Source organism: Oxyura jamaicensis, chromosome 9, assembly GCF_011077185.1.
Source record: "Oxyura jamaicensis isolate SHBP4307 breed ruddy duck chromosome 9, BPBGC_Ojam_1.0, whole genome shotgun sequence".
Lineage (NCBI taxonomy): Eukaryota > Metazoa > Chordata > Aves > Anseriformes > Anatidae > Oxyura > Oxyura jamaicensis.
Window position 1 is genome coordinate 1,903,497 of NC_048901.1, and position 24,559 is coordinate 1,928,055.

At 38.4% G+C, this 24,559-nt stretch overlaps 1 protein-coding gene across 7 annotated transcripts in view; it reads left to right on the top strand.

Annotated features, from left to right (window-relative positions):
- Positions 1-24,559, top strand: part of SLC9A9 (solute carrier family 9 member A9) — a 228,530-nt gene that overhangs the window by 126,466 nt on the left and 77,505 nt on the right. The window lies entirely within an intron of this gene.

Consider the following 24,559-nt stretch of genomic DNA (forward strand, 5'->3'; position numbering starts at 1 on the left):
AACTTTCGGTGCATGGATGGAGACAGAAGATCTCTGATGATGGAAAGCATCTGAGCATTCATTCATACTACACTGGCATAAATATAGCATACCTTAATGTACTCAGTGATATCTGAGAATATAAAATATAAATATATGTCAAGTGTATAAAATGTCACTAAAAAAACAGCCTAATAATGTAACAAGAATAAGAGCTGAGGATTCTTATCCTCTAATTTGAAAGTCCTCAGACCTAACTGCTTGAAGTGAGTAGGTGAGCAGAGGGGCTGTCATTGCTGCAGAGACACTTTTCTGGGTTGTAAGGGAAATGGTGCTGACTGGCTCTAACAGCAGAGTGGGGGTAAGCTGGGAGCAATATTGTTATTAGCATGAAAAAAACATTTCCATTGTCAAGGATCAGGCATGAAGTAACTGTCCTTATAGACCTAAAGCCGTGAAGGAAAGGACAAATCTGTTACAGACTGTGTGAAGACATAACTCTATCAGTGATGGGAAGCCACTGAAGTCAAGAGTTGTCTGAATGATGTGTTTGGTCCTTCCATTCATTCTTTACACACTGAATCACTCAATCAAACCAAATGTATAGCCCTTATAGGGCTTTACCCCTATCTATTTTGACTGTAAATCTGCATTGAATAATTCTGACAGAACATAAGAACTCAAACTAAGAACTAATTGGAGTACTTCTCACCAACTTGTAATATACTGCTATACTGGCAAATTTAAACTTCTGAAGATCATAGTTTTACTTTGATTTTTTGTTGCTCCACTTGTACAAGTTTATAAGCACCTGGATTATTTTGTGGGGTTTTCTATGTGGTACGGATACAGCACTGTTTTCTAAATTAAAAAAAAAAAAAAAAAAAAAAAAAGGAAGGAAGGAAGAAAATTATAGGATTGCATCCAAAACATTTTGAGAATCTGGCATAGCTGTTAATGCTTTTGAAATATGGCCAACTATTCAACTGTATGTCCTCTGAAACATAAAATTATAACATTATTCAGTCTTATGGTGAAAAAGTAGGAAGATCAAAATACTGCTAACTCCTGAACTCCCACCTATTTCTGTATTACAAATGTACTGAATAGGATAGGAAATAAGCTTTCTACAAACATCAGCATCCAAAAGATATGAACCAGAAGAGTCCAATATCCTTGGGAATCCTTGCATATCTCTTTACAATTAATTATTCTGTGGATAAGTTATTCTTCCAAGACATCAAAATTTTGGGTCCTTCAGCAGGGAACTCTTCAATCCATTGCTTCTATTTCAAAGTCTGAAATCATCTTCTTGATCTCAAAAAATAATTTAGGGAAGGCTAATGTAGTGTGTTTGTTTACCAGAACATCTCATTAGGGATGCAGGTTGGCAGCAGGGTGAGGAAATGGACTACAAGCTGTGGCTTGACTGCTCGTAACCATGGCAGTGGCTGTCTACCAAAATAATTGTTTGTTAAAGTAAGATTCCATGCTTATCCTAACCTTTATCAACGGGGTATAAAGTGCTAAAAGGCAGAGCTTTATGATGGAGCGACTGGAGTCACAATATGACATTGGTCAGTCTTTTAAGTGCTACTGTTTCAGTAACAGAAATATACTTTGCATTATTCCCAAACTCCACGGTAGTATTCCCATGCCTAGCAGCAGCTGTGTTCAAAGAGATGCTGCAGAAAGGCAGTTTACAATGCCACAGTGGTAGCACTCTTCGCTGCCAAGGTGGGAGCTTTCATCAGATTTGGTCAGCTTAAGCTTCCAAAGTTGTTCTTTCTGCTTTCCAGCAGAGGCCCTTTAAATTAAAAAAAAAAAAAAAAAAAAGAAAAAAAAAAAAAAAAAAAAAAAAAAAAAGGCTGTGGAAAGAATTCTGCCTTATCTAGAAAAACAATGGTTGTGGTAAGAAATCTAGGGGCTAAAATTGAAAAAGTATGATTGAGCCTCAGGGCAGGAACCTTTCCGTACTACAGCCTAAGAACAAAGAAGGATGCACTTTTAGATTAAAACATCAACAGGTAGGTCTGGGCAAGGTGAATGGTGAATGGTGCAGCCAACATTACTATAATTTTCCAGTTATATAGTAAGACTGTTTTTATAATGACATGCAGGTCTTTCTTATTAAAAATTCCCTACTGAATTATCATTAAATTCTACCTATTCCTGTGCTTAGACAGAATTTAGTTCTGATTTGCTACCATATGATTGCAGTATGTGGATAGAGTTATTTCTTCTCCTTATTCAAATGGTAATTATAACAGATTTTTTTTCTTCAAGACCACGTGTCAAATCGGTATGAATGGGATCTATGGGAGAGGTGGGGATGTAACTGGACCCCTACATTACTAGTACATAATCCCAACAAGGTATGCTAAGTGAAAGTCTTTGGACAATACCAAATACCAAAAACGCGGACAATACTAGCTTAAAAGTGACCTAACCAAGATATAGGCAACATTAAAGCTCATGTTAACCATTATTTTCCTATCAGCCTCTACTTGCTACATCTACTGTGCTGTGGGCACAAGGCTGGAATCTTGTATTACTCAACACTGCAGCAGTGATCGAGCCATTGTCAGAAACTTCTCACTTTCGCCTTTACCTTGACAGGAAATTCTTCTCAGGTAAGGCTTCTTCCATCGATATCCAGGTTGAGATTCTGAATCTTTGCCTGATAACGAGGTAGAAGCCTTTTAGATACTGAGATGGACACAATGTACAGCTGTCTGTTCTGTCTGGCATTTACAGCTTTAAGATAGTCAAACACAGCAAACTCAGGCAGAGGTCACACGAATCTCAGCCTAAGCCTCAACTGAAACCATTGGTACATGCCTGACAACCTCCTGCTGCAGTGCTTTAAAAGCAAACTGTCCTGGGCCCTTTTTATTTCTCGCCAGCAGCTGACTGAGCACCCCCAGCTCCTGAGGCATTCTCTTTTAAAATACAAGTAGTGCGAACCTCAAGATTTTTCTGACTATAATAAAACTGTCAGAGAGATAAAATGACCATTCTCTGTAGATTTCCAAACTATAAAACAAATAATAGCAAGTATTAAACACACGTTCTATGCTGAATTGCACAGTCCCGTAGTCAAGGGTAGCTTAGAAACCTCAAGTACATGTAAGTGCAAGGGAGCTGAAGCTCCTAAGCCACTTTCAAAAGTTTGATTTAGACAGCTTTGTGTAATGCTAAGTGGGGTAGTGCCTTTGCAAATAGTACTGGGGTGAGAAGCTCCTCCTTACATAGGCCTTTTGTATACAGATGAGAAAGATGAAACTGGATGGTAAGCCAAAGGTTATTCTCGATCATTGTTATATCAAGAAGTGTCAGCTTCTGCTCCACATTGCTCCCTCTGTGCCCCCGTTCTGTGTCCACCACTGCCACAAGCACTGCAGTGCCTGCGTGCTCTCATCACACTGCTGGGAGTACCTGCAGGGTTTCTCATGCTGCCTTGGGGATAGCAAGGGAGAGGGCAATATGTGGAAAGGAAAGCCAGTAACATAATTACAACACTGGGAGGAAGGGTGTCCTGACCATCCAGGCTAAGAGGCTGAGGTGAGGAGGGTCACCATGGGCTGGTTCAGAAGACCCAGCCAGAGGACAGTGCTTCTTTTCTGACTTCTGCTCTGCTCACAGAGATGGGCGTGAAAGAGTGTGTTTCCTTGCAGCCATTTGTCATGAACTAGATTCTTGCAGGAGGTTATTCTCTACTGCTCATTGTTTATTCCTAAATTAAGTGGAAAGTTTGCTCTGAGTAAATGCATCTCAGCTTTCCTTTTTAAGCCTCCTGTAGGCATGCAAGGATTTTCCCTTCTGAAACACAGCTTGTCCTTGAGATACATACTCTGAAATCAACAGCCAGGAGCATGTGTTCCCATTTTCAGGTGATCCATAATTCAGTAGTTATAAATTATTACATGCCTTCTTAATTGTTTTGCTTGTATTCCTTTGAACATATTTCCCTGTCACCATTTGTCAAGAGAAGGGAAGGTCAGTTTAGAAAAGGAGGTTTAATTAAATGTTTTCTCTTGGCCTCGGCACATTCTCTCTTCTACAACTGTATTTCTTTGGGTCATATTTCCTCTAGAGTCCTGGAAAACAATTTAATGAAAGTGAAGGGTCTGTTGATTTACTATTGAAAACAGAACGTCAGCCTGAGTATCTTCAACTGTAATTTGCAAGTGACCACAACAGAGATAAACAGTTACATCAACAGCACTATGTTTTCAAGTACTGCTATATTTCTGTGCACTTCATACTGCTTATTATTTGGTTTTTAAAATACTCATAATCAGTCTAACTGGTATTCCCTCACCATACCAGAATAGCTCCAATAAACAAAGCTCTTCCTTTGTTTCCTGGGTCAGATTCTTCTTTAGCAATAGTGAGGTAAGGACTTTTAAGTCCTGCTACAATAAACATGCCTGTTGAGAGCCCAGCTTCAGCACAATGACTTCTGCCCACCAAGTTCCTCCTAACCCATACATGCTTTCACTGGTGATCATACTGTCTTTGCCTGGAAAGTCTTTTAAATACTAATGAAAGCCTCTGAAATCCAGAAACACCTGTAACTCAACGTAACAAGCCTAACCATTAACACTGCTGTTGCTCTAAAATGACACCTGTACTTAGTTGGCCAGCTGTCTGTACCTATGAACATATAAAGGACAGCATTTTGATAACATCTTTTATAGTGATGATAGTTTGAATGCTGCTATGCTAACACGAACTGCAGGCCAATACACGAGAGGCCACGTTTCTGCCTCCATAGGCTCTCCTCGGCATGAAGGTATTGCTGGTTTAAGTGCAGACTCTCAGGTTTTTTTAAAAAAAAAAAAATCAAAAATCTACATTACCATTTAAAAGGTAAGTATGCCAGTTATGAACCACAGAAAATGATTCAAAAGAAGATGTAACTAGGAAGGGTTTGAGTTCACGGAAGTCTGAAATAATAGCTCAGAGAAGACACCATTTCCCTGTTTATCAAAGAGGTGTTATCTGCAAGACACAGCTCTGCTGATGAGTCCCCACACGCATTCCTGCACAATACTCTGGGTATGACAGAAAAATAGCAGTCTTCAATTGACTGAGGCAGGAAACTGCACTGCATGTTACCCAGTAGTTGGGTAACAAGTGATCCAGAAAGACAGAGCAAGAGGCAGACTTAGCTTCAAGTGTAAGACGCTCGGACTGTGTGAAGGACTATCAGCAATTTCAAGTTCAGCCAGGCACATCAGAGATCGTTGCTGTGATGCATTTGATGAATTTGCATGGTGATTTGTTGATTGATTACTCATGATACAGGTCACAGGCAGTGCAAAATCCGATTCTGGTTTATCACTTCATCCCCTTTTGGTTTATATCCTAGCTATAGGTATTCTTAATACTAAAGTGTTGCTAGATGTGATCATCTTCCTTTGCCTGGTGGTGTTTGCCACCAGTTTTTGACTTGCGGGTGTGCATAACCTTAGTGTGTACGTAGCATCTACGAGAAATAGGGAATGGTCTTGTGTGCCTGACTAAAAACATATTAGGGAAACACATTCTGCTTCGAACCTGAAACGTTCAGCATCACACATGAGATATATCTCTGAGCAAAGGAAACTCTTCTTGGGGCACACCCACACCTAAAGGGTTAATACAATGTCTGCTTTGATAATAGTAGCTAGAGCAGGAGTAGCCCAGTAAATGCTATAAATCAAGAAGCAGTATGAAATTGGACATTAAATGTATTGGATGTTATTATAAAAAGAGAAATTGGATAATTTCCTTTCATTTCTATCTGAAAATGAGAAATTGTTCAGGGAATGAATCTCAGTGATCTGCTGAAATGCCTATCATTTGCTCGCAAGGTACTTTCCTGCTAAGATAAGGTGTGTATTTGATCTATTGGAGTTATTCACCATAGAAGTTTGCGTGAATGATACTAAACAAGGGTTATAAACATTTGTGTTGCAATAGTCCCTGATAACAAAAGACAAAGAACAAAACACAGAGGACTTGGGCTTTCTGTCTCCGACTGGAAAGGCAGTCCAGGGACACTGCTGAATGGGAGATTTGGGGCTACACTTGTGACTTGTGTGAGACGTGTCTTCTGCTGCCAACACTGTTGGTCCTTACTGGCCTTGGGGTCTAATGTCGGGCAGTCTCCTAACACATCAGGCTGATGGTTAAATCCCACCTCATATAACTTGTGTTTCTAGCTCCACGTGGCTATTGAAAACAAGAAAGGAAAGACAAAATGAAAGATACGCTTTTATTGCTAGAATATTTGTTATGAGAGGGAAAATTACATAGCAGTAAGAAAGCTCCACACCTTTCAGTTTACTGAAAGTAAAACTGAAATTTACAGTTAGATGAATTCCACGTATCACAAAAAAGAAACAGAATAATTTATAGGGATTTCCAGAAAATTATAAATAAGCCTATAGCTTGGCATATAATCTACCCAGCAGCAATTTAGGACTTGTGTCAATTAAAGAATTTCTTTTGTTAGCTTTTAAAATACTATTGCATTAATATGTCTGAGTAGGTAAGAAGAAAGAAAAAGTGTTCTTCCATTTCATCCAGTAATGTTGTTCTTCCATTACAACATATCAAGGTATCTTTTATACAGCAACCAACATAATAAAGTTGCACAAACTACAAAGGAAAAAAAAAAAAAAAAAAAGAATCAAATAAACCTATCCAGAAATACTGCTAGGAAATGTTTAATTGTCTGGGACTTCAGAAAAAACTGCTGATTTATTACTTCATATCAAAAGAAAAGACACCAAATTAATTTGGACTTCTACCTAGTTCCCCAGAATTAAATGGATGCAAGCATAAGCCCAGTTGACTTCAAGCATATCTAAAAACTGGGTTACCGAGAATGAATTAGAATGTAGAGAAAAGATATTTGAGTCTTTAGAAGTTAGAGATAGATAAGTAGTAAGAAATCCTGGCTCTAGAAAAAAAAAAAAAAAAAAAAAAAAAAAAAAGAATAAAATTTTAATGAGATTAAATTTATGTACCTGGTTTGTAGGTATTGATCAAAATCCTCTTAACTCTCTGTATTATTGATCAGACACTATTGCTTTCTGCAAAATAATTACTCTGGAAACTCACTGAACTTTCATGTTTAGAGAACTGTGTAATAATGTCAGCTGGCCCAAAAAGTAGAAGGGAATGAAAATAATGAATGAAAATAAACATTTGTTCATTTGCTTTGTTTCCAAATTGTATACATTCATTCTTCTCCTATTTTACTTGACAAATAACATTGGAATTCCTTCAGCAAGAAAATATGAAATGAGTGTTTCATTTTGAATGGATGGAAGATTTTGTTTTGACTTAAAATATTATTTCAGTCTGGAATAAAAAGATTCTCAGTCTCAATTCATTTTAAGCTTTCCTGAGGTTTTTTTTTCTGATATCATGTATTTCACACAGTAGAAGAACATTTAATTCCATTTTATTTAACTATACATGAAGTGTAGAGGGGAAAAAAAAAAACTGTTTTGACTTCTTACAAGAAAAAAGATGCTAGTTGGGATGAGCATTAGGCCTTAACAGTCTTAGATGGTACACAAGCTAGGATAGACAGAAACCTTATAAATCTAAACAAATAAAATCATATGTTGGTATAAATGCATAGCTGGTTTTGCAGAGTGACTTAGTGACAGAAGAGAACTGTGTGACTTCAACTCTGCAGTGAACATTGTGCACCTCTCCCTCCATCCATGCTCACTGCTTCATAACTTCTCAGCTTCCCCATGAAGCTGCCCTACTGGCCACATAAACAGAGCAAGGCAGGAGCAAACCTGGACTGCCACAAAACATTCCGCTGGGAGTTTTGAATTTTTATTTTTTCTTTTTTTTTTAAAAAAAAAAAAATAGGGTAGAAGGAAAGCTCTGGCACCTTTGATACCAAATCTAGCAAATTGTTCCAGAGTTAGTTGAAGGTGAAGGGGTAATTAAAGCAGATATTTAATAACTTTGGCTCAGTATATCAGTATGGGCTTTTAGCATTCAGTAAACAGCTAATTATGCTAGAACACAGGCTTTTTATACTGAATTATCAGTGCAGGAATGAACCAAAAGTGATTTGCTGGTCAGTACATCTATGAGATTTAAATGAGGAAATTACCTCTTACCTTAGTAAGGAGGTAATTGATTTCAATGGACTTAAAAATGTATCACCGGTTTCTGCATTTTCTTCTATTTATTTAAAGAGATTCACTATTTTGTCACATAACAAATAATATATAAAGGAATCTTTAAAACGTGCATGAAATTATCCTGTTTTAATAAATCCAAGATGTTTTCCACGTAAATACAAATATATACCAGATGTGAAGCGTGTGAAGTCTTAGTTCAGGTCACCGCATGGAATGTTGTTTTTTAGGGTGTGTTTTGTTTTGTTTGTAGAAATATCTGTATTCAATCCTCCTTTTTCTTCTTCACTGACAGGTATAGTTTGGTGACACTAAATACTCACTCTTTCAAATGTTACTGAAACAGCAAATAGAGGAACCTTTGTTGGAGGGCTATCTATTACCCCAGTCAATTACAGTTCACTGAAGGCAGAGGAACAACACTTATGGTTGCCATACATTGCTTTCTAATCAGAACTTACAAATTGACATTAAATGTAAATGATCATAGGGGACTTGCAGCTGTTGCATCTTTTTTAGTGCCTCCAAATCACTTAGATCAATGCTTTACGCCTCAGTAGTATTTCCACTTGTGAGTCTAACCTTCCTCCTGACTGCATACAAGTTGTATTTAAAACAGTTTTTTTATCTAAGCAAATAATAATAATAATCTTGTCATCTTACAAGTAGGCAGGGTGCACACTGCGACACTGAAACTTCCCAATTGCCTTAGCTATTCACTATGCTATGCATTAAGCCCTGTATCACAGTATATTCAGGTATTCTGCTCAAATCTCCTGAGTCTTGGTCAGTCCCAGAGTTTTTTTAATCTCCACCCAGACATATTCCTACAAATGCCATGGCAGCCCATTTCCATTTGAGACACGACAAAAGAGGGCTTGACCTCTCTCTTGCCTGCTACATCCCGTCATCTTGTGGTATGGCCTCACTGTACCAAGGTCCTCTGCCTCACTGGATCCCCACATTTTTCTGTCACCTTTCTGGAGGAATCCTAGCCCAAACCTCACCATAGTGTAGGCAGCTCTCAACATGTATGTATTAGATAAGGAAAGCAGAATTTAATTTTAATTTACTGAATCAGAAAATAAGATAAAATGAGATAAAATTATTCCATAGACTAGCGCTTATTGTGTTCACTAGGAAGGTTCCAGCTCCTGTCCAAGTGTTTCATCACCTAAAATACAGCAATCTTCTGGGTAGCAAATAACAGAAACCTTTTCTTTCAGTGCCCTATTCAGTAGAATAATGATGGCTCACATGCTTTCTGACCTAGTGACCCATACATACAATTTGAATTCAGTTAAGATCAAGATAAAGACCAAAAATCATGATTTTTTCCTCTTGAAATTAGTGGGACTGCATTATCTCCCATCAATCTGACTGACCCTTATTGATCTGAGGATCTCAGGCTTTGGGTGACTAGATCCCAATTGAAGTGAGCACCATTTAGTCTCTTGAGTGCTATGTTGCTTTTTAAACTGACGCTGGGCTATGGCTTTAAAATTCAGTTTCGGAAAGTATTAAGGAAACTTCTCAAAAAAAAAACTTTTCAAAAAGCTCAATTTATGGATGATTTTGTCAATAACTCCTCTCTTTAGACAAGAAGGAAGTTTTACTTTATAGGGCTTTTAAAAAATAGCAGGTTTTGCAGTTTAAGAATCAGCTTTCACATATAGACTCTCTCTGAATCCCAATGTTATACCTCAAACACTCAGGAAACCCTTTAGATTTAAGAAGTGCTGTCCTACAGTATTCACTGATTCATTGGGTGGCAGGGTATGTGGAATTTTAAGCATCAGACTTGCCTTTCAGCTATCGAGTTTCTTGCTCTCTTCATTAAGGTACGAACCTGGAGCCAATGTCAAAGTGTCGTTTATTTATGAATACACCGACAGAGCTATCACGTATGTCTGAAGTCGCTAGCCATAGAGAATTACTTACAGCCCCAGGAAAGCTGAATGTCAATGGCTAAAGACTGTCAGCATAACGTTCATTTATTTTCTTGGCCTGTAGGCAGAAGTGTAATATGCTTTGGGGATCTCTGATTGAGACAATTTCTCACTCTGTCCTTTCTCACTTTGCCTTTTCATTATCTTATGCAAGCTATTGCTTTCCTTTGTCATCACTGCGTGAATTCAGATGTTGGCTCATAGTTGCTATATACAACTTATTTTCAGAAGACAAAAACACAACGGGAATGAAGCAGTCTCTATCTTGACTATAATGCAGTAAACTGTGAATATTTAGAGTATATTCCCTGTCTCACCCCCACCCCCCCAGCACTCCTCTTCCAACACACTCGCTGTAAATGGCAGCCAAGTTCAACTGGGTGCTTCAGACGTCATGCTCAAGCTGCATATAGGTACAAGGTCAAAAAAAGTCTCCAAATGTTCTTGTAAAAAAAAAAAAAAAGAAGAAGACGACTTTAATTAAAATGGAGTCAACCTTTTATCAATTTTATCAATCTTAACTACTCTATTTCAGTATTATTCAACAAATAGCTGACGCCTTCCTCCTGGGTGTTCATAAAAGGCTTGTAAGCACTGGTGTAGGAAGCATAAAATCTCAGAGCAGCACATTTAGGAGAAAGTCCCCAGCAAACCAAACAAGAAGGCCAATTCAGTTCATGGCCCCAAAAAAAAAAAAAAAAAAAGAAGAAAAAAATAAATAAATAAATTAAATTGTGAAACGTTTGACTCAACAGGTACAGAAATAGAAAAATCAAGAGCTCTGCAGCCACTGTTGATGTGCTGACACAAAAGAGAAATGCTAGTGTTCACATTTGAAATCTTCACTTCAGAACAGGCAAAGTATTTCCAAAAGCACAAGTGACTGATATTTCCTAAATGCTTCTAAAACATGCCATAATGCCGATGTATGTACATCAGCTCAATTTCAGCAACATAAGGAATGACCCAGAAGCCCAGGTCTGGTACCATGTTCTTCTTAAGCTTCTACTCTCTCCATGTTGCACTCTACAGGTACCTGAAAGGAGGCTGTAGCGAGGTGGGGGTTGGTCTATTCTCCCACGTGCCTGGTGACAGGACGAGGGGGAATGGGCCAAAGTTGCGCCAGGGGAGGTTTAGGTTGGATATTAGGAAGAACTTCTTTACTGAACGGGTTGTTAGTCACTGGAATAGGCTGCCCAGGGAAGTGGTTGAGTCACCATCTCTGGAGGTCTTTAAAAGACGTTTAGATGTAGAGCTTAGGGGTATGGTTTAGTGGAAGATTTGTTAGTGTTAGGTCAGAGGTTGGACTCGGTGATCTTGGAGGTCTCTTCCAACCTAGACTATTCTGTGATTCTGTGATTCTGTGAATGAATGTATTCTCAAGCCAGGCATATTTGATAATGTGAGAGTACTTTGACTGTGGAAGAAGAGTATCTGAAAATAATAATAATATTTTATGAAAACTATATACTACTCCATGATTACCTTGTAATTAGCAAAACTATTATGGGTGACATCTGGTCTAAATATGCCAACAGCACTTAAAAATACTTTTCCCCCTCTGGAAACGGTAGTACAAAGACTTGGAAAGTCCATGAATATTAACACACGTGCATTTATATTAATAGCAGCTTTTGTATTGTCCAGCATTGCAAACAGTGTGACTACAGATCAGTATCTATTTTAGAGACAGTGTGGTTTTCTATGAATGACCTAAATATTACATGAAACAGACATGAGAGCTAGAGGTATTGCCTGAAATTGGTGAACACAGTCAAGTTTCTGAAGGTAGGACTATGTTGCAAAAGCAAATTTAAAATCTAAAAGCTGAAATCTACCCTAAACTGAACAGTGCAACATCAGATCGAGATCATATTGGAATAAAACAATTCAATAATTGAAAACAATATGGAATGAGATGAATACGCTCACTGCACTGCAATATTTACTCTTAGACAATGGAAGCATGCAGAAACCATAGCAATGCGTACTCAGATTACCAGCTGCACTGTCTGCTATGAATGTAGTAGCCTCAAGTCTCAAAGCTATTGTGCACGCATGGTTAAAACCATTTCAGGAATTCAGAAGTATCATGTTGATTTGCCCTTTGATAAAACAACCACACAGCATATCTTTGCAAGTACTTTCTCCAATATACCACGCATTTATTTTATACAGTCTTGGGTTAATGAATCTTTACAAGTTCTTACTATCATGTAGCAGTTGTCTGAGCATTTCAAACAGCATTCAGCTTACCGTATTTTAAACTGGGAATTAACTATGAACTTAAGCAATACAGCTGATTTCCAAACTGCTTGTGAAGTGAGCAACAGAAAGATCGGTGACAGTGACAGCGTTCATGCAAGGTAACTAGTCACCATTTCTCATCAGCAAAGCCAGCAGCATTTCCCCAGTACGTTTTGGTTGAGCCATACATTTAGCTTGGCCGGCATTTATTGACAATAGCTATGTGTAGACTTGCCCATAGTGCCAGCTTTAGGTGATCAATCTCAAATGTCAGTATGAAAGATAAAGTACATGGCATGTGTCTCCCCACGCTGTGAGCTCAGGGAACTCGGGGTTGGTCATCTCATTATTTAGACAAATGCCTCAGGAGCATTTAATGTTTTACTTTGGGTTAATCACATTAACAGTAATGTAATGCATCTACAATGGCCTGGCTTCTATCCAAAGCTGTGCTGTTTATGTTCAAGGAAAATAAAGGAACAGACACCTAAAGTGATTCAGAGAATAAACATTTTACTGCTCTAAAAATCATTGACATAATTCACTGGAGAGAACTGTTATTTCTGAGCCAAGAATTAACTAGCTTCATCTGTAGGAAATTGTCAAAATACGTCTGAGCACAGTTTCTTTTCCTCGTACAGATCTTTTGTAAAATCAGTTCTCATTTTTCCTTGCTGGCAAAGCTCATTAGTAGTCTAAGTGAGATGCCAACAAAATGGCCTAATTCCTGACTTTTTTTTTTTTTTTTCCTTTTGAAAGCTTTATTCATCTCCAAGAGTTCCTAAAAGTAGCAATCAGGACATTCGCTATGTACAAAAAAAAAAAAAAATACTCCTTGTAATGCAGTGGTGTTTCTGTCTCTTTGTATTAGCTGAAAATGCATTTTTAATAATATTCCAAGGATTTTTTTTAATTTGAGAATTGTGCGCAGGGCATTTGATTTACAGACTTGCTCACAGCATGGCGATAGGCATGGTAACACTGAGTTTCTTAAAGCACATGGGGGCTGATCAATACTGTGTAACACTGTGGTTTGAGCATCGCCTCTTGAAATAGGATGACACAAAAGCGCATTTGTATCTCTCCACTTTGTAACATCTTAACTTAAAGGAAAAATGCACCTGGCATCGCTAGAGTAGACCCTTATCTCTCCATGATCACTTGTCCTTAACACATGTTGTCTGATATCGGTCCCAATAGATAGTATTAAAAATACAAGACCATTTAGCTTAAGGTGAGGGAAATCAAGACACTTTTTCTTTTTCTCCCACAATAGTTACAGGAAAAAGAGATTGGATGGAAGGCATCAGTCACTCGTGTGGTTTGACCCAGAAATATTTCAAAAGCTCAGCTTTGTTGGGGTTTACTGGGTTGGCACTCCAAAGAACCACCTCATTACCACCTACAGAGATACCAAATCCCATCCTTTCTCCTAGGTCAGTGCTGCACCAATGCTACCATATGACATCAAGGGATTTTCATATTCTTGGAGTCTCATCTTTCATCTGAGACATAACAGATGAAAATTAACTACCAAAATATGGCCCTATTGAGAAAGTTGTAGCTGCACTGTATATCCCAGCTACTACCATGCATGTTCATCATATCTAAGCTTCTCTTGCAGTTTTAAAGGCTTATCCAAGTTACATTATTTTTCATGTTTTTACTGTTCAGTGTCTCTAATCACGATGTAGTGTTCCTGAATGATGTGACCTTCAAACCACACCTTTCTCCAGAGGTGCCTATCTCTCAACTGAATCTGAACAGATTTCTTCTACATTTTGAACTAACCTTATTTTAATAACTTCATAGCACAATTTAATATTAGCATTTCTACTAGCTTATAAGCAGATTTAACTGCTTAAAAAGCAGGCAATCAAATAGTCACCTTCCTCTATAGTTTGTTTTTTACATAAATAAGGTGCATGAAACAATCTATTGCTTTCACTGAGAAAACAGCAACTGATTGCAATACCAGGAATTGCCATTCACCTGCTCCTGAACCACGTGTTAGGTGGGTGATGCCAGTACGATGCTAAGTGGAATACTAAAATGACCACCACAATCCCAAATAGCTCAGGAATGCTGAGAGATGGCAAAAAATGCCACCTAAGGAAAGGCTCTTTAGGCACAATCAGAGCTGGTCCTGTTCTCCTCCTTTGGAAGTGACACCAGGGACATTGCCTTGAACAAGGAGGGGCTAGGTGCCTGCTGAGCAGCACCTAGTGCCCCGTCCCCCCAAAAACTGCAATTCAAATTCTACACAAAAAACACAGGGGGCATTTTAGAAAAAGGAAGGATGAAGAAAAACTGCTCTTCTTGTGGGGGGAATGGCTGACACACAAGCACGCTACATCCAGTCCCGTCCATATTAGTGGTGAGGGAGCAGAACGAAGTTTTGCCCAGCTGACAGAGGGATCTGTACTTCGCCAGGTTCCCAGATAAACAGTCCCAGCTGGAAGATATGGTTTCCAGATAAGAATATAAAGGGAGAAAAAGAGTGGTGGTGATGTTTTCCACACAAACACAGTGTATGAATCTCAATTCGGGCTACTAAATACAACATTTTATGAAATGCTTTTCTTCTCCCTAAGGCTAGAGTAGAAAAATAAAACATGTAAGTGAATCGTTACTTGGGGAAGCAGAGCTATAAATGGCAAAATGTAAAGTGATAGCTCTACCACATACCGCAGTGCAATGAAAGGCACAGGAACACATGACTATAAGCATTTATAAATAAGAATACCAAAAATAAAGCAAAAAAAGGCAAAAACCATATAAAGCGAAGGAGACTTTCACAGCAGAGACCTCAGTACAGAAAAGACCCTATTATTTGCAGAATGTGATACTACAAAGTGGTACAGGGTTCTGCAACATTCAGCAACCATACTGGAAGTAGGGATGTGGTCTGACTTCTGAGTGGGGACAATAACGTGACAAGCAGCTGCAACAGAAGTCACGGACTACTACTTACAGCAAGGAGGAGAGTTGCAGAGAAAGTTTTTAGAGACTTTAAACCATTCATGCTACATATTGCACAAGGCACAAGAGAAGACAGATTACAGTGCAAGTATAAAATTAAGGGCCTCGGACTTCCATCTATTTTGTTCTTTAGTAAATTATAATCTATTGTGTTTCCGATTGACCCACACCTACTGAGACACAAGTACAGATGTACCCATATATATAAAGTTTTAGTCTGAATACAGCCATACTGATACAGCTGCTCCTTCAGGGGCAAAGTTTTAATGATGTTCATAGGATCATAAGTATATCAGATCTTCATAGGATATGGTCATATGAACGAATATGATTCATATGACCATATCATATGATTAATCCTATCATATATATATAGGTGGCTGTAGAGCATTATTGCTTTCTAATGATAAAACATAATGATTTCTAATGATTAAATTCATCCTTCCCATGGAAAATATCTTTTGCTATTGCATCTTTGAGTTGTTTCCCGGGGCCAGATTTTTTGCTTGTTCTTATGTTCTCTAACACTCTTCAGCCACTCTCTTTCACAGAATCAAGATAGTTTCGATCAACTTACGCCCCAAGTGGATGATCTTTTTTAACATTGCTGCCAAGGGTCTGTGGGTTTCCCTGCCTAAAGGCCACACATTTAATATTCAAGGTATTTAATTGGACAAATCCAAGAAAATATCCTAGAGAAACTAGAACTGTAGAACTAACCATTCTAGAGATACCTAGTTTGTCACAGAGTCACTTTGTATGAGAGGCAGAATGCAAGTGTGAGCACGGACTCCTGAAGTTTGCACACCCGTACACACATGTAAAATGGCCTTGCCCTACCTTTTTTCAGAAGCAAGGTTGCAAGTGAGAATCAGATGTAGCCCACTGCCTGGAAATGAAAGTCCTCAACTAACTTGCAGCAATTTTGAAGCACGCTTATTCATTTCAAAGGTGATGACCAATCGATATAAATGTTCCTAAATGTTATTTAACTCAAATATAGTTAAAGCATCTATCAAAGAACAGGAATGATCCCATCAAGATTAAAAACCAAAGCACAGGAATGTACAGGTTTGTACCAAAGCACAGGAATGATCCCCATCACGACTTACAACCAGCTTCAGTCATACAGGGTCTAGGGCATCTTCTAAAACAGCAAATTTACCAGTTCCAAAGATCGGCTTAGCTGTAGGTAGTGTACCATTATGGCTAAGTAAGCGTGAAGAGTGGATTTAGCAGTTAGTAGCTGCTGTTTTTCTCTGTTTTGACAATGAATTCAATGTAATTCATGAACTTGCTGCAGATAAATTGTGGAGATAAATACATAACTTGTATTTCATGTGTCAGCTAAGATTTGGTAATCTGTGGTGTAATGAGCAGCCCATATGTCACAGTGTAATGAACAGTCTAACATCTCTTACTCTAGACAGAATCTACTGCAACGATCTTCCCCTTAATCTGAAAACAAGCTCCAGCTCTCATGTTGTAACCACGCAGAACTAGGTTCAAATTATTCTAGTTGCTGCCAATCTTCACGCTCATTTTATTCCAATTCTGTTCACATGCACTGATAATACTACAAATGATGATTTCCAAAAGTTCAACTGTAGTTAAAAATGATGCTCAGTTTAGTCTGCGGTGGTTTGTATTTTTGAGTAGGAGGCTCGATTCTTCACTGCAACTATGTCCACATAGAACAATGACCTTCATAACCTACTTTGTGTGCCAGAAGCGTTATAGGGACATAAATCACTGCTTCTCATGAGCTGGAATGCCATGCTGTCATGATTATAAGACATCTAATAGCGCGTTCTGCCACACAGATGTACCTTACATTACTTCGTAGTGACCGAACTATTTTAGTCCCTCCACTGCTATCAAGATAAAGCAGGATTAACAGCACAGTGAATGAGATATGTAGATATGAACGAGATAAGTATGAATATGTAAACCATCATAAATGTTTAAATTTTAGAGCTGCACAGCTGTAGGGAAGTGATTTGTAAAATTTTATGCAGTGGTATTATCCACAATTTCGCAATCCTTTCAATACTTAACATCACATCTAAAGAGTAACTTGTGGATCTGTGCTCCAGAGCCCCGCCGTTCCTTAATTTGGCATTCTCTTCTGTTTACATTTATGCATTACCTTCATGTGCTGCAGCCTTTCTTTACTTGGAAGGCATCTATACAGTTACATCTGTATACTAATTTAGTTTAATTGCCAACTCTGCAACCTAATAGTTGTGTGTCCCCCAAAAATGCGCCTTGTCTGTAGGAGCAATGTTTTGCAGTACCTTTTCCCAACAAATTATCATACCAATTTTATGAAATTAGAAGTTAAAAAATCAAACCGTAGCACACATCTCATTCACGTGATTCTATGGATTTAGAATGACACTCTTTGCTCTGTGATATAGGGATAAGATAGAAGGCATTAGCCACATGACAAACAGCTGTCATAGCCATTTAGAATCATTTAGCTGATAATCTATTTTAATCCTTCTCAGCATGAAATTAAACTGATTTGTTGCTTCTGCTGTGAGACACAAGTGATTTTTCTTGCCTTAAACTTAAGATAAAGTGTTCTCAATTATTAACAAACTCAGTTTGAGCTGAACTTTGAAGATCTATTCTCATGCCGTAATTCTCCAAGGAGTTTATGTCAATCAAAACATTGTACTATAAAAAGCAGGTATTTCTGAGGGCATCAGTCCACAACAGCAGCAACATAAAGCAACGAACAGCAATCCATAAGGAAAAGCACGTTGTAGGTGTCAGTTTGTTAGGAGTACACATCACACTTACTGCCATGTGGACAAGAATCATGGCCTGAGCAATCAGTATTTATTCTGAAGGTTTTTTAATTTCAATTGCAATGATTTATTAGAGATGGCAAAACAATCTTTTTTGGATTTTGTTCATGTTTCTAGACTTTACAGTTAATAATTCAGTACTGAATTCAATATGCTCATGATTGATAGCCACAAGCTTCAGATTTATTCATGCAAAAATATTCAAGACTTCTCTCGCAAATGCTGTTTAATGACCATCTTTGAAAAATGGGTTATAAATCACTTACTCAAAAAACCCTTCCTGGTATATGAGTTTTTGTGGTGGAAGCTGAGGCTTACAGACCATTTTAGCTGCACTGACAGCCTGTGGAAGGCTGAGGCAATTGCACTGAGAAGGTTACTTCTTCCAGTAAAACTTCTGACAGTTTGGGAAAGAAGCCAATATTGTTATTAATTATTTTACAGCAGCACTCCTAAGACACTAAACAAAATCATAGCTCTCCTAAGCTAGACCTTGTACAAATGCATAATATATTTGTAGGATGTGCACTTACAATCTAAATACACAAGACAGTTGAGCACTCGTGCAGAATTATTGTCCCCATTTTATAGCAAGAGGTCAGAAGCAGTTGCCAGACTTTTCACTTCTCGAATTGCTTTCTTTTCCCCACTAATCTAAAAAAAAAAAAAAAAAAAAAAAAAAAGTAAAGGAGCTATTGCTAATTCTGACCCGTATCTGACATGCCATGCTATAATTTCACATGCCATCAGGTACACATTCACCATCATATGCTTACATAGATCAGGGATGAGTCTGCTATATTAGGAGACATTTCTCTTGTAAATTTTCCCCAGCCTCATGTTTTGTTCATTGCATCATAAACCACATTAAATAATATACATAAAAAAAAAAAAAGTTTCTCATGGTTTCATCAGTGCTTGAAGCTGAATGATGTTGGGTACAGCAGGACAGCCTCAGCAGGACAGGGTGGATTGCCACCCTCCATATCGTTCTCAGGGCAGTATTTATGGTGCTTCCAGGAGCGGCAGTGTGGAATCACCTCAGTTCAGGTTATTGATGAGAGCAGGCTTCCCAGTTCCTTGCAGGATGCTCTAATACATTAGTCACTAAAAAAAAAAGGGGGCATAGAATCAACTAGTTGCTGTCATGTTTTCAACTAACAACAGTCTTGGCTGCTTCATCTGGAGCGCTGCTCACCTCTGTGAGTATGCTGTAGGTGCAAAGCAGACTGGCTGGGACTGCACACAAGATTCAGCTTGCATGGACCAGGCACTTGGCTGTAAATACTGAAAGCTTAGACGGGCCAAAAAAATAGAATTGCAATACTTAGAATTCAAATGTCAGAGAAATGTCTCTATTTAGAGATTTTCTGGCACCTAAAATGAGGGAGGGCTGAGAATCACATCTGTAGGTATAGACACCAAAAACTTCCCAAGTTCTGCTCTACGTGCCTAGGCCTTTATGAGAACACAAGTGTTTTTTTTGCTTTACTGCAGAAAGCAGAGATCTCATCCTGCAGTGTTGACTTGGTGGTGATTTAAATGGGAGAATGAAAATTTTGTAGTGTCAGAGTAGTAATTTACTGCTCAGTATTCCTATAGACAGGCTTTGTATTTCTTATTCCTGGTTCCCCTGACAATTGGGGATTTACCTTCCATCCATTTTCATTTCAAACCACGTAATAAAAGATGTTATTGACTGCTTTGTATTCAGTGACAAAATCCTCTTCTTATAATCAAAAGCATTCTGACTGTTGCTAAAAAAAATGATGCACTTGATAGCACACGGGGATTTAAATGCCGGCAAGCGCGGAGTCCTTCTGCAGGCCAGCGCAGTTCCTAGCAACGCTCCGGCCTAATTGCTAGAAACTGGCTGCAGTCACAAGCTGCAGCTCCAGGCTTTGAATATAGCAACTCTGAACAATGTCTAAATCCAGGTTTTGAGCTGGCCATTGTAGGAAGACAGAACGAACACGGACCAGCTTTCAGGATTTTTAATTCCTTGATCTCTAAGACATTACTAAAGCCTACCAAAATATTGACAGGAGGTACACTGCACTGCAATAAAGATCTGTTTAAAAAGTCATCACTGCATTTTGTTCTATGGAAAAAAACAACAACATTGGTTTAATTAAAACCTAGATCCTCCTTGGGATGTGTACATTTCAGCAAAAATATCCTTAAAACATTTTAATAAAATTTAAAAGGAAAGCCTATAAAAAAATGAAAAAGCCTACCAACAGATTCTTCAAAATCCTCCCCCCGCCCCCACCAAAAAAAAAAAAAGGAAAAAGGTTTGGTTTGTATGGTTTTCTTTTACCCTAATTCTCCCTTCAAACAATCTGATTCATATAGTAGGAAAAAAAAATCTGTGATTAGCAACAGCTAGAATAAGCACAATCTAAATTCACAAATCCTGATGTTATTTGTCAATATCACAGCTCCAAACCAGAAAGGGTTTAACAAACACAAGCAGCAGCAGATACCACCAGAAGGAAGTTTTAGCTAGGGAAAGAAAACTTGCTTTTTCCTACATCTGCCTTCAACCTGTTGGCCTCCTACTTTACCTAAAGCTACCCAGCATAAGCTGATGCTGAGAAATCTATTCAGTAAAATGCCCTATTTCACATTCTCCACACAGAGCAATAAATCACTTTATGCTATTGCAAAACCAAGCTACGTATGGGTTTGCAGCCAAAGTAATCTCAGTTTGTTCTGGTCTGGAGAAGGAGTCCAAGCCAGAACAGCGAGGGTGTGAAGAGATTTCTCCAGCGGGACAGACGGGAGGGGAAGCAGAGCTTGCAGAGGCTGTTTTAAGTAAACTAGAATAATTTTAATTTGTGTTTCTCCCAAAGTGCAGCAAATTGTCTATGCCACCATCCTGCATCAAACCACTTCTCTTATCACAACCCGCAGCTGACATGAAGTTCCCTATTTGAATAGATAGGCCCGTTTCACAGGTGTTTGCACCTGTGACGTGCAAAATATTTCAATCACATTTAATACCTTTAATACCTTTGATGCCTACATAGTATTAAATCCTAAAACAAATAAGCTGCCTAGCATCTTTTCTATTAAGTGCTGTAAACAAAGGATTTTGCTTTGCTTGTCTTCTAAAGATACAGATCATGGTAAACAATGATTGTTACACAAAGTCATATTCAGTTTTCACTAAAAAAAAAAAAAAAAAAAAAGTAAAGATCACAGTGATACCAATTTTTCAATAAGTCAGATTTTTTTCTTAGCTGCTGTTTTATACCAAAGAAAAAGCCATCTAGTCTATAATCAATCCAAATAGATTTGTTAAGAGGTTATCCAAAATGCTTAATACAGAAAATAAAAAGGTACAAAACACCACAAAGGTAGAAATAAAAGCAACAGTTTTTAGAAGAGTCAAGAAGAAATGAACAAGGAATAGAGCACAATCAAGAAGCGAGACAGAAAGATGGAACAGGGAGAATTCAAGCAGTAAGACAAGCTGACAGGAGAAAAGGAACATAATTGACAGCAAGGAAGGAATAATAATACGAAGTTCAGCAAATATTGTTCTCTTCATCCATTAAATCTTCTCACAGAAATTGAAAATTGAGAATGTTAAATGGGAAATGATGCTTGGAACAACATTAAGAGTTGAATATTTCTTAGAGATCTTCATAGTAATTGAGACAAATTTCAAGTTTGCAGATTCTAGCGGCAAGAGCAGTAGATGCTGCAGGTCTACTGAGGAGGTCAGGGATGTAAACTTGAAGCGCATAACTGCTTCATTTCAGTTGTCTTGACTGTCTCATGCAATTTGCTATGCTTTGTTTTTTCAGTATTTGCAATTTAAAAACGGCATTCTAGTTCATATCAGCTATATCAGAGTTAATTATAGCAGACCATGGTTTTCAATGCTAGGTGCCTGATGTTAGGCTTCCAAGCCTACGTCTAGATATGAAATAATTAGCCTCAATTTCAGAACTGACTGAACTGAGTCTGCTTAGTGTATACTTAATAAAATTGCTAGCATTCAAATTGTTATTTATTTTTTAATTCTAATACATTACAAGACTCTCTCATAGAATGCAAAGTAAGATCTGGTCCTTTTCCCAGGGGACTTCAGTAGATAAGACAGTGTTATCTGAGAATGAGATACTCTTCCATGAGAAAAAGGACAATGGCATCCATGCCTGTTTTAAATAAGAGCAGAGAACAGACCAAAAAGAAAGCATCAGTTGTTGCTCTGTGGCATTTCTTTCCTTTTTCATATGTGAAAAATCTAAGACAGAAGTGTGATTTCATTACATACTTATTGCTGTTTTCTTCTGGCTTTATATTGCAATACTCCTGCTAAGATTTCATTTGAATATTTTCATCTGCGCTATATTACAATAATCTATTGTGTGCAGAACAAACAAGGCAGAAGCACTAGTTATCTGTATAGTCATAAGAACTCAACATTGTACACGCAGAGAAGCTGAAGCATACCACAGGAAAAACATCTGCAAAACTCTTTAAGCCTAGGTTTCTTCTGTGCCAGCAGAGTCCTGTTGTTCCCGATTAGTTAGCAGTTATATCACTGTTGCTGAAACAGTACAGCAGCCAGAAACCGGTTCCTGTTGGTCCCACTGCCCAGCCTTTCTCGCATTCGTGCTTACAGTTCTTTTAATCTCAGCTGAAATGCTTGCTGTTGTCTTAGCTCATTCTGTAATAAACACATCACAGCTCCAACACACACAATCAGTCAGAACTGGCAGTTTCTCAACTCCAGTAAGTTCAGAACTGCATGAAGGCTAAATTACTTCTGTCCCAGGAGACTGATTCTTTGAGGTCAAGTCAAGCTCATTAAGGAGAAGAGAGTGTGGGGAAGTTTGGGCTGTAGCCTTTCAGCTACACCTATCATGCGGAAATGCTGATTTTTTTTTTTATTTCCAGAACTGTGCAGTCCCTTAACTATTGTGCTGCTGGTGTTTTTCTGCATTGGCCAAGTAATGTCGGTGACCACGTCCAGTGAATAAGCACAGACTAATAAGTGGATGCACGATTGGGTTTAGGAGGCTCGATTTTTCTTTGTGGTTCTGACCTGCTTTTTGAGTCTGGGACAGTCCCACCTCCGGCTGGAGCAGCCTTCCTATCCTGCTGCCACCAAGCCACACCCTGCGCTGCAGGGCCTGCGCTGCACGATGCTGAGCACAGGGAAGGCCCTAAATACCATGCTTCTCTACAAATCCAGTGTCGGGTGGTTCAACCTTCATGCATGCTTCTTTGCCCATGTAAATGTTTCTGTTTTAATGAAATGGAAAATACTTAATTTGCCGTTACTCTAAGCTACTGAATAGGCTAGGACCATCAGAAACTTGTTCTAGCAATTTAAAGAACAGGACAAAAAGGAAAAGAAACAGCTGTTTATTGTCTCCTTGTTGAGTCAGGATCAGGATCATTATTTTTAATAAAAAGATAGAAATACTTGTGCTTGGAGTACACAGCTTCATTGAAACTCAAAAGCTGTGACAGAAACAAACCTCCTTTTGACTCTTCCATCCGGTATTTACACATAAAAATTGCTACTCAGCATGTAGTTCCTGTCGTTGTCTCTGACTGAAGAGTTTATGCATAATATTTACAGGAAATAATGCTGAGTATGTAATTGTTAATATTAAATATGATTTTAAAATGTATTGTTTTAATATATTTGTGTCAAATATATTACTGGAAACAAAAACATACTCAAGAAGTCGGATTGTCAGAAAAACAGCACAGTGACCTTACATCAGTATCTGGGGAATTAATACATTTTCTTCATGTCAGTAATTCTGTGTTAGCTGGGTGGAACTGGTAGTACGTGGGAGCCTATGAGACATGCTCTTTGCTACCAGTGCACTTCAGATTCCAGTGACCGCTCTCTGCTTTTTCCTTTCTTGGTGTGAACATCAGCACAAGCCTTCCTCTGTTGTTCAGCTCGTAACATCTCCCAGTTGCATTTCTCTTCAGTTCTGAGCATCAGCTGGACTCAAAGTATGCCAATTCTTCCATCACATCACTTTAATAAAGCAATTTTTTTTTCCCTGTCCATATAAGTAAAGTGCTTTCCAGGTTCTCATCATCTTGCACATCACCCACGGCAACCTCCTTTGCCCTCTGCTTTGCTCCCTTGTACCCTGTGTGCCAACCAAATCCGTGCCAAACGCTACAAGCCATCTATGATGCAGCAGTCAGGAAACTCCTCAGTCCTGCCACCTCCTCCACATCCCTCTTAAACTCCACTTCCTCCTTGGTTGACTTGGTTGTCTTCTACCAGCTATGAATCCAAGCTAAGGTGAAGACCAAATCTCAGCTGTTAAAGTAGCAGCAGTTACACAGTCTTGGTGTTTGTAACAACTTGAACTTCTTGATTTGAAAAGCACTCTTAATGTTTTGTCAGCTCCTCTGCATTGTTCACCTG